This window comes from Argiope bruennichi, chromosome 4 (genome assembly GCF_947563725.1).
Source record: "Argiope bruennichi chromosome 4, qqArgBrue1.1, whole genome shotgun sequence".
Classification (NCBI taxonomy): domain Eukaryota; kingdom Metazoa; phylum Arthropoda; class Arachnida; order Araneae; family Araneidae; genus Argiope; species Argiope bruennichi.
In genome coordinates, this window is record NC_079154.1 from 80,317,073 (window position 1) to 80,333,143 (window position 16,071).

Genomic DNA, 16,071 nt, shown 5'->3' on the forward strand with positions numbered 1-16,071 from the left:
AGTTGTGACTTATAAAACTAATGGTCAAGATTATATTTTTTAAAGGTTTATCTTTAGTCTTAGGGTTCGGGGAACGGATTCTTGTCTTAAAATGTTATCTCCGTAGAAAATATTTTGCTTAGCACTGCAACGGCAACGTCGCGATGTTTTGGAGTTCCGCAGTGTGACAAAGTGGTCACGAGCACCTTCATATCATAATTTGGATTAATTACTTTAATTTGCAAGTTTAGGGAAAGATTAAATTTAATTCAACTAGTTTGGACGAGAGCAATAAAGCTCTCTCTCTCTATATATATATATGTATGTATGCTAACTATATACATACATATATTGTATGCTAACTATACACTGACATTTAGTAAAGCGCTGTTTATACTTCCACCAAGAGGCATAAAACGACACATAAATAAAATGAGGCGTAGTCAAAATTTTCATAAACAACCTTGATTATTACGAACTTAATGCTACTAATGTAAATTTATTTAAAAGTAATAACCTTAAAAATTTTAAAAATAGTTCTAATCTATTTCTATATGGTACTGAAAACAATAATTAAATTTTAAAATTAAGTATCATTCAGAAAAAAGTGAGAAAAATCCTACAATTTCTTACATATTTTGAGTAGAAATTACATATTATGCGATTTATATACATGTAGTTTGATATTTAATTAAAAAAAATATTCAAATAGCCGACATTTCGATTGCCTGTAAGTGAATAAGAGAGCAAAAAATTATAAATCGAATTATATTAATTACTTTTTTTACACATGTGACAAACAAAATAGGAATGAATATTTTCAGTGAAGCTTATTCTATTAGTACTAGATATTGTATGATATCTCCACTATGTTCTTAAATATTTTGAAATCACACAATATCATGAAGATATCCTAGCGGTTTTGTTGAGCATTCTGTATTAATAGAGCATTGTGTCTTCAAGGAAATTTGGAAGGATTTCTTCACTTTCATTGCTATCGCATAAAATAGCTCCAGACAATTTATCTGTCATTAATTCATTAATTTCAAATCATACCGTAGTTATGATATCGTTATCATAGTTAACATACTTCTCGAAATTTATCTCAGCTCTCAGAAGATTCCAATCTTCACCAACAACGAAAACGATATGTAAAAGAAGTACTTTACGGTTTCAATAATTACGAAATAATTGAAACTGTAATGAAATGGCTATATAAAGGTCATATAAATGAGAAGCGTATATATGGTTCTATACCTGATTTTTTTTCTGTGAGATATGACATTTTAAAACAAGAACATATTAACTCATTTTTCCTTTTCTTCCAACTTGTCATTTTTAGCAGTACACTGATGATGCATAAGGTAGCCACAATGTCTCTTTGTAATTTCAAGACTTTATTAAGAAAGCAAATTAATGGACAAACCCGAGAAAATTATTAAAAAATCAGAATTTTAATATTATTTATGAAATAAATTTTAAATTGTCCTGAGATAAATTATTCTTTCTTTTTTCTTTTTCCCTTGATGTGATTAAAATATAACTGATTTTAACCAAGTAAGTTACCCCCGAGGACACCTCAAAAATGGTAATGAGAAGCTTCAGGTATGGTGGTTGGTTCTCGTCGCCCTGGTAGGTACAAAAATAATATAGGGTGGCTACCTCCTATCGATTATGGTACGTGCTTCTTGCGGAAGAGGTTGTACCATGGTTGAAGACGGCACTTAGGACTCAACCATCATTCAGGTTTTTCCGTGTTTTTACCGGCGCGTCGGAGTAGTCGACTATGGCTATGCAATTCAAATACTATTATCAATCGGTTATTGTTTTCAAAATTCGTAAATGCCGAAATAACCACAGTAAAATACAGTTATTGTATCTTACTGTATTGTACTGCGGAAATGTGGCTTTCAGCGTTAATATTTATAACACCACAAGTACTTTCTGTTCAGATTATTATTCATTTATTCATATTTATTTTACTTCTCGGTCTTTATATTTTGCAAAATTCATAATTTTATAAAACCCAGCTTTTCTCTCTCTCTCTCTCTCTTTTGTTCCAAGCTTGTGTCGTATCTAATTTCTTTCTGTTAGTAGATTACTATATGTTTCAAACCGGTTTTAGAAATTATTTTTTTTATTTGAGCATCATGAATTGTATGGATAGAGAAGATTCTACTGCAAGGAAAATAAAACTTTTGATGTTTCTATAAATTTAAATCTAAAGTGTACTGCAAATAATACTTTTTTTTTATTAATTTTTAAGCAGTCTGTCAATGTGCATGACAGTTTCTATTAAAATTTTCCTTAATTAATCTGTCACAATCATGTCTGAGGTATTGTTAACGAGATAGCAGTACGTCTAGACAGAGTAATAAAAGCGGATGTGAGTTAAGGACTTGTTGTGACCTAGTTTATTGATTTTTGCTCAGAAAAAACCTCTAAACTCAGAACTATCAAAGTATGCACAATCAATCTTTGGAAAGTGGAATGCGCTTTTGAAAGCGTTTTTTTTTTAATTTAATTAATTAAAAATTAATGAAAATTGCAATGTTTTCTATCAAATTACAAAAATATTATCATACAAAAATAATTTTGTCAAAATAAAAAATTATCTTTTTAATAATATACAAATTTAACTGGCGCACAAATTTTTGACAATCTAAAGAAAATATCATATTTGCAATGAAATTCAAATCGTTTTCACTGTATCATCAAATCTTTAATCTCATATTTTCTTCCGTTGTTAAAAACTAAGGAATGAAACTGTGGTTTATCTTCGTTTTTTTATTGAATATAAATTTTTTTATTTTCACTTGCTAGTTGTTGAATGAAATTTATAAACAAATCTTACAAAGATATTAATTATAGTCCATTCCTGGTCTTATAATTGAATAAGTAATTTCTGTTCTTATAATGATTAAGAAACAAAAATAATACATTTATTAATAGTAATTTTTTTTTAAATTTTTGAACTTGTTTGATATAAAATGCGAATGCTCGAGCGAGCATTGTTATGTCCATCCGATTTAGAAAGCCGCTAAAAAACGGAAGAAATCGCAACCATATAGTTAATTCCAACCAATTCGTTTATATATTAGTACTAGAAATACCGAGCTTTGCTCAAAAGGTTTTTTTTTTTTTTTTTTTTTTTTTTGTAAAATAATGTTTTTTTTTTTTTTTTTTTTTTTTTTTTGAGAAAATATTTAAATACGAATCACATACTGATTACATATGAATATTTTTCGATCTTACCTACAGTGGCTCAAAAAATTGAGAGTACACCTTACTTTTACTTGATAAATGCAACTTTCAATATAAATAACACATTAACGGTAAGTGCAAACTTGTTTTTATTTTTACACATAACAAATGGTTTAATTTAGAGTAAAAATAAAGAAAAATCAACAAAAAATTTCTAAATTGAAAATTTTTAGAAGCATTTTAAATAAAAATACGCAGAATTTTGCCTCAAAAAATTCAGAATACACCAATGAAATTGTTGCAATATGACGCATAGAAATAAAGTGTCACTATTAAATTGCATGTCTTTTGGCTCTTATAATGGTCTCTAAACGTCATGGTACCGATTCGACCCATTTTTGGTGATATCTGAAGATATTTTACCCCATTTTTTTGCACCACTTGTTTTAAATGGGTGCTGTTTATAGTTTTGTATTTTTGAACCACTTTTTCGAGTATCCCCCACGAATATTCAATGGCATTGATGTCAGGGTACTGTGGTGGTGTGTGTAACTGTTGTTTACAATGAAAAAGACGTCATATTTTGACGTTACGTGCATTCTATTTGGAGTCGTTGTCCTGCTGGAAAATGGAATTTCTATCTAAATCCAAATTTTTAACACTTTCCTTTAGACTGCTGCTACCATATGGTTCATCCAACTTGTTGCAGAAACTTTTCAAATCATAGGCAGAAGTGTAAGTGCTGAAACTGTGGTAAATGCCATTAAACAAGCTGGATATAAAGGTAACATTGTAAGAGAGAAACCGTTCACCAGCTTGCAAATTCAGAAAAAGTATTTAAAGTTTGCAAAAACTCATCAATTGAAGACCAATAACCTTTGGAAGAAATCTATATTTAGTAATGAAAGAAACCTCAACATTTTTGGCAGTGACAACTATCTTACTACATGGAGAAAGCCTAATACTGCTTTGTATCAAAAAAATTTACGTCCTACAGTTAAACATGGTGGTGACTCTGTGATGATTTGAGGTTACATGGCTTCATTCGGGGTAGGAAATTTAATTTTTATAAATGGCATTATAAATGATACGGTTTACTTGGATATACTTCGCAGCAATCTAAAGGAAAGTGCTAAAAAATTTGGGTTTAGATGGAAATTTCATTTTCCAGTAAGACAACGATGCCAAACAGAATACACGTAACTTCAAAATATGGTGTATTTTTCATTTAAATAGCAGTTACACACACCACCACAGTACCCCGACATCAATGCCATTGAATATTCGTGGGCATACCCGAAAAAGGGGTTTAAAAACACAAAATTAGAAACGAAACCCATTTAAAACAAGTGGTGCAAGAAGAATGGGGTAAAATATTATCAGATACTTTCAAAAATGGGTCGAATCGGTACCATGACGTTTAGAGACCATTATAAGAGTCAAAAGACATGCAATTTAATAGCGACACTTTATTTCTATGCGTGATATTGCAAAAATTTCATTGGTGTATTCTCAATTTTTTGAGGCAAAATTCTGCGTATGTTTATTTAAAATGCTTCTGAAAATTTTCAATTTAGAAATTTTTCGTTGATTTTTCTTTATTTTTACTCTAAATTAAACCATTTGTTATGTGTAAAAATAAAATCACGTTTGCACTTCCCGGTAATGTGTTATTTATATTGAAAGTCGGATTTATGAATTAAAAGTATGATGTACTCTCAATTTTTTAAGCCACTGTATATATGAACAGGTTATTTAAATGAAAAAATCATGAATGCACTTAGTTTAAATTGTTATTTGAAAGAATCTGCTATATTACAGTATTCATTTTACAGTTTATCTATCGTTACCTATATTTTTGAACTTACACTCAGTTTTACCATTTTGAAATCGGGTCCGAGATGACACTATATGACATTGTCAGTATGAGAGAAGATAGAAAAAGGTTCTAACAGTTAGTTATAAAAAATGTTTGTGTGTGTGTGTAAAATCGCGTTTTTTCAGGAAGCATTTTTGTAGCGTTTTGAAGCGTTTTTTCTCAGTTAGCGTTAGAGCGTTTGTCTAGATCGTTTTGAACAATTGTTTATTCACATCGGCAAATGATCGTTGCAGAGATGGATTTGGTCGAAAATTTAGTGCGCATTTACAGTCCTGGTGACAACATTCTGTATCAAATTTCGCCGAAGCATCTCTTTGCCGTTTTGAGTTATTGTTTTCACATACATGTGAACAAAATGACAATCAGATTTCTTCCAGGTGGATTTCGCCCCAGATTTGATAGAAATCTTCAAATTTGATGTCAGACCCTCTTACTAAACTACATTCCTTTATCTTAAAGCTCTTTTGAGTTATCTGTTCACAGACAGAACGATAGAAACAAAGAAACTTGATTTTAAAAATTTGTTGATTTGTTTTTCGAACTCAAGAGATATCTAAAGCATAAATATTCATCAAAATGTCGAAGTTGGTTTTTAACCAATTACAGTATTTTCTTTGTTTACTCCATATATAAGAAAGTAATTGCTTTTTTTTTTTTTTTTCAGATTAAAAATAGAAAAGCTTAAAAGTTGAAATGTGTTAAAATTTTGCCTTTTACCCTTTTGACGCTTATAGTATTTTTTTTCCCTACTTCTTATAAGAGAAAAGAAATAAATGTGAAGAAGCACTACAGTAGACTCCCGATTATCCGCGCCTGCCGCACTAAGTTTTTTTTTTTTTTTTTTTTTCTCCCAGGCAAAGAGAAAATGCTTCCAAAGCAAAAAGCAAACACAAATGACTGATTTCTTCAAAAAGGTGTAGTTTCACAGTAATGCTTTTGTAATTACCTAATACATTCAGTACATATGCATTAATTTTTCTGTGTATCCTTGATGCCTCTCGTAAGTACAAAGCACTTTTCTGTTTTCATTAACAAAATGCATTTTAGGTTAGTTTTGAGTGATATACTAAAATATTAAGCGTTAGTTAAACATTTCCTGCTGTTTATTTTACGTTTTAATGTACATAAAACGATTTTTCGAAGTTGGAATGACTGTTTTCTCTTTTGCTATACCCGCTTTCAGCTTTTTTCGGATTATCCGCGATTTTTGTTATCCGCGGCGGCCGCGCCACCCAATTCCGCGGATAATCGTGAGTGTTCTTTATTAAAATAAATGAATTAATATTTAGAATTCAAAATTAATTGTTTTTCGTTTAACTTATTCCATGTATTTTTATGAGAATTTGAAGTATAAAAACAAAAATAAAAATGGACATAGTCTGTTTACATGTTATATAACCGAAATTCAACATATTTTCAATTAAATATAATTTATTGAAAAAAATTTGAATGAAATTAGTGAATAAAATATAATTTATTGAAAATTCCCGCTTATTCAGTTTTCTAAAGAAACCAGTAGGATTGGTCTTCCCGAAACTTTCTCACGTGTTCTACGAAAAGGTTTTATCTCCCCCCCCCTCCCACATAAGATTATGGAGTTTAGATAAGGCCGCGAATGCGTTGGTTACAAAATATCAATCTTAGGCGGGAATCTAAATTTCTTGCTGGATCTTTTGTGCGATTATGTATTTTGGAAGCCTTTTTTTTTTAAATCAATGATAAACAAAATTTGTCACTGAACAACAATTGTGGTCACAAGATCACTTACTGAATTTCACTGCTTAATGAGTTAGTGCAAACCGATAGACGGTCAACTGTTTCACGGATTTGGTTCAAAATTCGAAAATATCTTTAGATGCTAAACCTGTGTACTAATTTTTATCCTTTTACTTTTTGAAATTATCGAGTTCATTTGTATTTGAACATCCAAACATGCGCACTTCCTTTGAATATATTTCATTCAGAATTTGAAAGAAATCTACAAATGTGGTCTAAAATCCATATGCAAAATTCCATCTTCCAGCTCAAAAAATTTTTGAACAATCGTGTGTGCAGACAGACAAGATGCAAAAAAATATGTTTTACCAACTTTGGTTCTTGAATCGAGTTCGAATTTTTTGATGATTATAGTGCTTTTTTTATATTTCGTACATAAAAAAATTAAAAAAACAAATTACTCATACTCATAGTGAAGTGTAAAATCAGAATTTGTTACTATCATTTATCTTATTACTATCATTATAATGATGTAGTATTATTTCTGTTCACACATTTGAAGAGAAAAGTTATAAAATGCTGCACTTATTCCTTTCTTTATGTGGTAAACAGAAAATACTGTTTTTTTTTTTTTTTTTTTTTTTGCTTAGAATTGAAGATATTTTAAAGCAGTGGAACTTAAAAAGCAGGATGCCTATTCCCTCTGAAAGCGAGTTGAAATAACAAAAGAAGAGGCTCAATTATGCATAAGATGACCACAAAAATTCTAATAACAATAATTAAAATAACATAAATTCTATTAATATACTAATAATTGATGTCACTTTAAATTGGTAAATACAAACAGCACGAAAAGTATCCAATTAATAATTATGTAATATCCCATCAAGAAATAGTGCAAACAAAAATCTTTAGAAGACAAATGATTAAAATAAATCATTGAAATTAAGCCCCAGGATACCAAAAAAATTCAGAATCTCAGTCCTAAAAGTTGGCCCTGGTTACCCTTTTCGTCCTTCTTATCAATATAATTTTCATCCGAAGTATTACAGGTCTTATCTTTTTTTTTCTTCGTAAAAAAAAACTGAACAGCGTTCTGCATATTTAAGTAAGCAAATTTTTTTCTACAGCAATCTTTCTTTCGTGACGTTGAAGGTCAAATTCCAACCGGGGTCATGAATCGGGGTTCATTATTCATCCCTTTGAACCAGGTGAACTCTACCCAAATCCGAGATAGCAACAGAGGGGACGATATCGTTATCTGAATAATGACAGAGATAAAGAAAACTTCGAGTAAAAATCCAGTATAACAACGTCTACTTGGAGTCAACCGGTCAGTGATATATTATTAAGTTACAAGCAGTCGAGGTCGATTTTATTCAGGTAAGCCTTTCCTTTAAAATTTATTCTTGCTTGCAAAATAAAATTTCCACCTTATCGCATATTTTAATGTTTCACAAACGAAATTAAATAATTTTATTATATTTTATTCTTGTATTATGCTTATTCTTATTTTTAATGATTATTCTTAATTTTCTTTCTTTTCTTCTTTTTTTTTTTTTTTTTTTTTTTTTTTTTTGCAAAATCGAAATGCATCGTTTTTCGGTTATTTTAAACGTTTTGCAAACGATATTAAATATTTTTATCAAACGATTATCTAATGTTAATAATTTATTCTGACTTGCAAAATCGAATTCTACCGTTTTTTTTTATTTATTTATTTCAATCTTTTCACAAACGTAATTAAATAATCTTATCCCACTACTATTCTTGCGTTTATTGTCCTTCTTCCTGTTTATCTTCCTTCATGTTTAGAAATCATGAAGGAAGATATATATAAAGGAATATGTTATTTTGTATTTAAGGAACAACTTTTTATCAGAAATTACTAATAGAAGGATATGTGTTTCTTTCAAATAAGATTCATCTATGCTTGAAACCGATTCACCGTATTCTAGCGTTTTCATAATCAAATTGATAGCTGAAGGACAAGCCTATGAGTGAAGCATCAAATATTCAATTACACCTCACGAAAGGAGCATATAAAATTTTAAAAATAACTGAAAATTAAGGGACAAAAGTAAAAAGGATTACATTACAAAATAATGTGTATTTGTTAATCGATACTAAATAAAGAAAGCAAAATCATGGTTGAAATTTTACTCAATGAAGATAATAAAATCTAAATAAAAAAAATTGGAATTTAGAAATAACGAAAAGATATTAAAAATGACACAAATCAATTTGTTCAGATTTTTTTTTTTTTTTTTTTTTTTTCATACTGCTACTTTATATGCTTACGGTTTCTACTTTTCTGATTCATTTTCAAGCTTTTTTAAATGTGATTTATACTGACAGAACTAAGGTAGCGCCTCTCTGACGAATTGTAGGTTAACCTTCGACAGATAAATGCAATCACTGAGAGAGAAAAGTATGAAACTGAGTGCAGATAGCAGAGAAATAATAGGGAGGTAATAAATACGACTGTGTTGAATTCAATGCATATTTTTCCACTTCTAATTATTGATAAATATCTCATTCGTAATATGAAGGCCCTGCAAACGATGATTCAGGTTCATCTAATTTGTTTAAAAAAATCATGATTACACGATTCACTGCTTATATCGCACCAGACAATTCATCAAATTCAGACATTCATTTTCAAAATATATGATACAGTTTTCAATCATTTCTATGCATAAAATTATATTTATGCTGTCTAAAATCATTTTATTGTATACATTGCTTTAAATTAAAACATTAATATTATTTATACAAATCAATTTTTGCTGTAAGATCCTTTCTGGTCTATTGCAATTTGCCCTTTGGGACAAAAAGATCTGACACTGTTTATTTCAGCTCACAGTTTAAAAGAAATACAAAATGCACCTTTTACAATTTTTTGTTAATAGTATAATATAATAGATTAATGAGCTTATTTTTCGACTACTTTTTAGTTGGTTTGCATTTTTTAATAAACTTTAACACAGAAGAGAATAAAATTTATATTTATTAAAAAATTTTCCTCGATTTTTTTTTCTTGTTTAATACAAAGATTTATTGCTTAGGTACCCTTTTTATTGATTACTATATTGAATCCCTTTATTTCGACGTAAAGACCGAAAGAAATCTTTATAATTTTATTTTTTATATTATCAGAAAAACCTGTTTATAGTGAAATAATAATAATAAAAGGCAGCAAAGGTTTTGTAATTTCTTATCTGTTTGATATGTTTTTATATGAAATAAATAAAAAAATGTATTCAATTTTTAGAAAATAAGAAATGAGATCATTAATCACTAATTACATGCATTTTTTTATATATATTTATTATAGTTCATATATAGTTTTATAAGAACTGTAACGAATATATGTAGATACATAAATAACTATATTAAGAAAAAGAAAAAATATAAAATTAAAAAGTAAATAAGTTTATTTACTTTTGCATTTTTATCATTAATAGAATTTTCATAGGAGGGACCTCAAAATAATTTTACGCCTGTGGCCTCATGCAGTCAAAACCAACTACTGCTGGTAATAAATGAATTTTAATCTACTCTAACAACGTCAAAATAAAGAGGGAAGAAAGAAAACTATCAAATCCGGAAGAAAATAGCTTTAACCTTCTGGTATATGAATTATACATAGAGAAAGTGCAATAATTATGAAACATTTTAACCTTGATATTTGGATAAATCGTCAGTTTAAACCTTCCACAATAGAGGGGAGGGATTGCTTCCGTCCTCGCTTATCAGAATTCTAAAACACAGCGAACTGAATAGACAAAATTACACTACAATCGTGGATCTGTATTTATGTTTTTAACCCAGTCCGTCTGTGTTAGCATTTTATTTAAATAATACACTCTCAGTATTTCGCTATACTATTCTACAAAACTATAATATAAATTTACTTAAAGTAAGCGCACAAAAATTGTTTTTGAAAAAACATGTCCATTCTTATTCTCATTTAGTTAAAAAAAAATACGCATTTTTAATAATTATCGCATTTATTTACTTAGTGTTCACTTCCCTTCAAAAAAATATTATTTATATTTTTATAATACGATTGTTTAGATGTAATGATTTTTTTTTTCTTACAAATCAGGATGGTTATAAGAATGATAATAATAAAAAATTATTTTTCAAAAAATTTCGTTGGAGGGGGAGAAATAAAATTTGTGCTCTCTTAAGGCGATGAAAAGAAAAGTCTTTTCATCACCTTAGAAAGTACAATTAGTCATGTTTTTCGAAATTATTGTTTCAAAATTTGGAAAGCCAGGGGAAAAAGAAGAAAAAGGATTTCATTAATATCAATTCAAGAACGATTCGTTGAAAAAACAATAAAAGATTATTCGTTTTTATTCCTACAATTTAAATTATATCTTTATGCTAAATATGGAAAAAAATCGGAGGAAAACGCTGACGATAATTTCCGAAAATGTAGCGAATCAGCACCTAAAAGAACTGGTCCAAGAGTAGCCCTTTTTTTTCTTTGAGCATACTTCAATTTATCGATTATTTCACCCACACTTGACTATTCCGCCGCTACTGCGACTAAGCTAACATATTTCCGTGGATGTCACGGAAATATGTTAGCTTAGTCGCTGTATGATAGCGTAATTTCGAAATATATCACTGGATTCTTTTGTCAAAGTCTATTTTCTTTTTCTTTGCATTAATAATTAATTAATTCAAATAAGGATAATATTTCAAAATAAAAATATGACGAATTTATTAGAATCTGCCAGTTTTGACAGTTCATCTATTTAAGTTGGCTTGATGGGAAACTTCCGCAAAGCGAAGCAGATCGAATTTGCGATTTTTTTTAGGCAGCTGAAAGTTTCCTGAGAAAGGTCATATCATTTACGTCAGTTAGTTACAATGTTCCGTTAAATGTAATTTCCCTCTTCTTTTATAATACGTCAGCATTTTGTTGTATGAAATAAATGCGGTTGTATAAAAGAACGAATCGGTTTTTCTCAACTTTTACGGAGGCGATCTATTTTTAAAAAGTTCAAGGTTCGGTAATATGATGTAATTAAAAACGCAATTTTAAGTTCAGTATCTCATGATTGGTTTTTTTTAATTACTTTGTCTATCAAAGATTATATAATAAGCACTTTATATAGAATGACCTCAAAAGAAGCGTTTCATTATATTCTGAAATACTGTGCTTCTTACTTTCTCGTATATGAAGAATGACAGAAGGGAAAATATCTAGTTCGGTATCTTGATTTTTAATAAACTCCACTTTTTAAAGTTCTCACAGTCCTTTTTTTTTTTTTTTTTTAGTGTTACATCTGTTTGCTCATGTGTGCATGATAATTCAACAATGGAACGGGTATATGGCTACATTTATTGTGTAAAGTTTAGAAAAATAAATATGCAGATTTATATAAAATTTTGAACAAAAAAAAATCGTCTAAGAAAAATATGCATTTACAAAATGTTAATACAATGTTAAACAGACATTTCTCTTCCCTTAGATAGTGAGTATTATTGGATCCTTCTTTGATAATTGATAATTGCTCAATTGAGTTTTACATTCCAAAATATGTACAGCTTCAGAAATTATATATTTGATAAACTAATAATGATTATTTGCTCAAATTATTCTTATTTATAAATAAAAGCATTTAATTATTCTGCTAGATTATAGGGAAATTATTAACTTCGAACTAATATAGCAATATATATATATATATATGTAATGATATTTTAAAACTTTAATTTCAATTTAATTAATTTCCAAGATTTTATCTTAATTTAGCCCATAGTAACTTCATTCTAAAATATTCTCTTATTTCGTGATCCAATTCCACTTTCTCTACGTAATTAATTCAAGAGAGCTTTGTAAAATTGCTGAATCGGGTAAAAGCCTAACTTTCCCTCACTCCGCGTGAAGAGACAAAATACCGCTGACTAGGAAATTCTTTTTTTAAACCTCCCTGTGTTTCCCCTGCCTTGACAGCGCGTGTAGCGAAAATCCCTATCGAAATCTCATTATATTAGCACTATGAAGAAATATTTTCCCTGTCAAAATCATACGTTTATATAAGACCAAGGATAAAATGTTCAAGAGCTTTTTCCTTATTCCTTTCTGTGTCGTTCTGTGTGCTCATCGCTTGTACATATGCCTGCTTCTCCAAAATGAAATAAAACGACGTTACGAAATAGAAAGTCTTTTCATTGTCTTCAAAACTGCATTCTGCTTCACATAAAATAATGCTTACATATATATATATATTATTTTTTCATGACTTGTTAGAGAAATGTAGCATAACCACCTAAAATAATAATTAATATTCCTACAATATATTATTCATAAATAATTAATTGCATTTCCTTTAATACTAATTATAATAATTGGATATTGACATCCACTACATTCACAATTTTTCATAAATCACAAAATTTGTATTTTTTTGTAAACTTATTTATTTGATATTTATGATAATAAAAATTTGTAAGCAATCTACCTATGACCTTGCCTTAGCTAAGCTACTCAGTGTAATTATATAATCTGCTTAAACAGATATCTTCTACGCTGTTTAGTTGCATGTGTATGAAAACGAAAACTCTGAAATCCATCAAGCTAGATCAATGAAATTCGGCATATTTTTCCCAGCAAAATCAGATTTATGTTAAACTTTGGGTTGTCAAAAGGAAAATTATCTAGCTATCAATAACTCAAAAATACAACTCTCTGCTCCAACTCTATCTGAACTCATGATAAAAGACTGCGTGTTCGCACGCTCTCCACACCGTTTGATCTAAAGCTACCTAATTCATTTTTTAAAAAATTTAATTAATTGAAAATTGAGTTATTCGAATTTTTCCACGATGAATTTCCAAAAATTGTATTGTGCAAAAATAATTTTTATACCGTTTTAAAATTCATTAAATTATCTTTTGAAGCACCAATTTATGTGTCTTTCAATTTTCCTTGATGTTTCACAATTTTTTTTATTTATTTTTTGTATAATTTTTATTATTACTATGAAATTTAAATATTTTTTTTTTGGTTTTATCTAATATTTAATCACATGATTTTCTTCCATTATTGGAAGCTAAGGAGAAAAAATTCTGTTTATTATCTGTTCGATTTCCATGAGAAATAAGAAAATGGGTACCACTATAGTAAAAATGCAATTAGAAAACATATTACTTTTATACTTCTATTAATAATATGATGTCATGGGATCATTAGGAATGTGCATGTGGGTATTAAATAAAATAAGTGTTAAGCTAATAAAATGATGCAACTTTAATGAATATCACAATTTGATAAAAATAAAATACCGTGTTAAGGAAACTGAACAAATAAGGATTAATATATAGGATATTTAATTAAAATTAAATATTCCAATATTCCGGATGAATCAGCTAACTGTCAAAGCGGCTTGTTTTAAATAATCTTTAACTTATTTGAATCGCAGCATATTTCAATTATTAAGTTTATAAATCGAATTGTAAGTTTATATTTCACTTTCTTTTAATAGCTTAGATAGATTTCTAAAGCCGTGAGTTCCTGCAAGAAGTTATGAACTCTAGACATATACTGGGCCTTTTAATGCTCAAAATTCCATAGAGAATTATTAAAAAGTAGTATACCGTTACTTTCAGGCTGTTTCCCTGAGACTTCTCTCAGAGTATTGAGTTTGAAGAACCAACTGAAGTTTAATTGCATTATATTATTATTTTTATATAGATTTTAGGTTTAATTAGTTTGTTAATAATAAATTATTAGGTTAATTTTAATTTACATGAATTAAAAATGAATGGGCACGTTTAAAATCAAATGATCTTCTTTGTAGTTTCTTGCTAATAGAAATGCAGTAAAGCTTGCAGTGTTAGCATATTTTTTCATTTCATAAAAATTCTTGTAGTACTTTGGTACGGCTAGTAAACAATTCTTTTAAGAAGAATGCTTCTTAGAGAAATTAGTGTTATAATAACTAATTTAAATCTTACAAACTTTTTTGTAGATGCAAAACAGTTGCTTCTTTAATTGGAAAGATTAAGCTATTTAAACTCGTATCTCATTTGAAGTTGAACGACGACTATTTCGGAATGTACGTTATAATTTTGAATAGTCAGATGATGAAGATGGTATCAGAAATTAACTCCACTTTCGGAGCTTCTATGCCATATCAGCATGACCTTTCCAAAAATACAGTATGTTTAATTTTCACCGGCTGCAGTACATCAATAACTTTCAGTGGAATATGATTTAAAGTCTCTCATCTCACTATCGAAGTAATTTCCGGACCATCACAATCCTTTAGGGAAGATTATGATTTCCGTTGAAACATTCGTGTGAATGAGATAGTGATACATCAGAAAATTCCTTTTCCTGATACGTCAGAAAGTTCCTTCTGATGAATGATCAGCAAAACTGTTATAAACTAATGGAAGTAGTTTATAACAGTTCCTCCCTTAACTTCTACAATATAGCACCTTTGTGCTTGGTTAAGTAATAAATAGAACAGAATCCTGTTTGCATTTGTTCCCTGATAGGTAACTCTGTCCTTTAAATGATTGGATCCAAAATATATTACAGATCCGTAATTTTGGTGTGAATAGGCCAATAATTAAATTCCATTCCTAGCTTGATTATTTCTAGTTTGTTTGTTCAGCAGTCGCTTTGATACCTACACTAATAAATCAAACCATGCCTTAATAATCCATACAAATAGACATCCAGGCAATCCATTATTCGGCGAATTTTATTCAAAAATTGATACGCATCTACCTTTCTTGCAATACAATCGCATGGCAAATTTCATTTTTCTAGCTCTTTTGGTTTCTGATGTCCCATGTTCATGGACAGTTAGACATAATTCCAAAACTATTTCTCGCAGTCTTGGGGAGTTCTACAACAGATATTTATCAAAATGTTGAAGGGAAAAAAATTTTTAATGTGCTTTTATTTTAATTTCATTTACTACATTATACTTTAAATTAATTTCTGATTTCCATATTGCGCATGTTTTTCTGCACTCCACGGAATTTCACACACCTCAAGCCAAAAATTTTCCATTAATGCAGCTAAAGGCCACGGTCGGTGGCCAATTAACTGCAATAAACCACTGATAATAGATCCCTTTTTATATTTTTTTTATACGAGAAATATGAAAAAAAGCAGAAAGGAAGTGAGAAAAAAAAATTTAACACTTCAGCAAAATACGCCTGCTCTACTTCCTCTAGTCTTGATCATAATTGATTCACACATCGATTACTTTTCTTCTTTGTTTAACAATTATTTACTATAAGTAACAAAATGT